The following is an 813-nucleotide window of genomic DNA, read 5'->3' as shown; positions in this document are numbered from 1 at the left end:
CCTGTTTCAGTGCTGTATATCCGATGTAATCCAATGATGTTTGACACGAGTGTACTTAACGCCATTCCGCAGCATGCTACCCGCCACCATCTCAATGAGACCCCAACACTGTACAAGGTAGAAAACGCCATAAGAAAGCTAAAAAATAATAAGGCTACGGGGCTGGACGGAATCCTTGCTGAGGCAATGAAGTATGGTGGTGAGGCACTGCTGGAGCGAATACATGACCTCCTCTCTCTCATTTAGAGGGAGGAGAGAATGCCGGGAGATCTTAGTGAGGCAGTAATCGTGAACATCTTTTACAAGGCGATAAGTCCGATTGCAGCAACTAAAGGGGAATCTCCCTGCTATCGACCACTGGGAAAGTCGTCGCTAGACACTTCCTCAACCGGCTTCTCCATGTGGCCGAGGAGCTCCTCACAGCTTGCAGAGCGGATTTCGTCCCCTCCGGGGCACAACGGACGTGATATTTTTCAGCGCGACAGCAGCAGGAAAAATGCAGGTAAAATGGCCTTCTTCGACCGTACAAATGCCTTTCACACTCTCAACCGCGAGAGCCTCAGGAGCGTCCTCCTCCATTTCGGAGGGATGGAGTACAAAAGCAGGGAGGTCCTGCTGCAACTGTATATGGTATTGGTAAGGCTGCACCTGGAATACTGCGTGCAGTTTTGGTCATATTACTTAAGGAAGGATATACTGGCTTTGGAGGGGGTATAGAGACGATTCACTAGGCTGATTCCGGAGATGAGGGGGTTTCCTTATGATGATAGATTGAGTAGACTGGGTCTTTACTCGTTGGAGTTCGGAAGGATG

The sequence above is a fragment of the Pristiophorus japonicus genome, unplaced genomic scaffold (genome assembly GCF_044704955.1).
Source record: "Pristiophorus japonicus isolate sPriJap1 unplaced genomic scaffold, sPriJap1.hap1 HAP1_SCAFFOLD_630, whole genome shotgun sequence".
Lineage (NCBI taxonomy): Eukaryota > Metazoa > Chordata > Chondrichthyes > Pristiophoridae > Pristiophorus > Pristiophorus japonicus.
The sequence above is the reverse complement of the archived record's forward strand: the minus strand, read 5'-3'. Positions refer to the sequence as shown.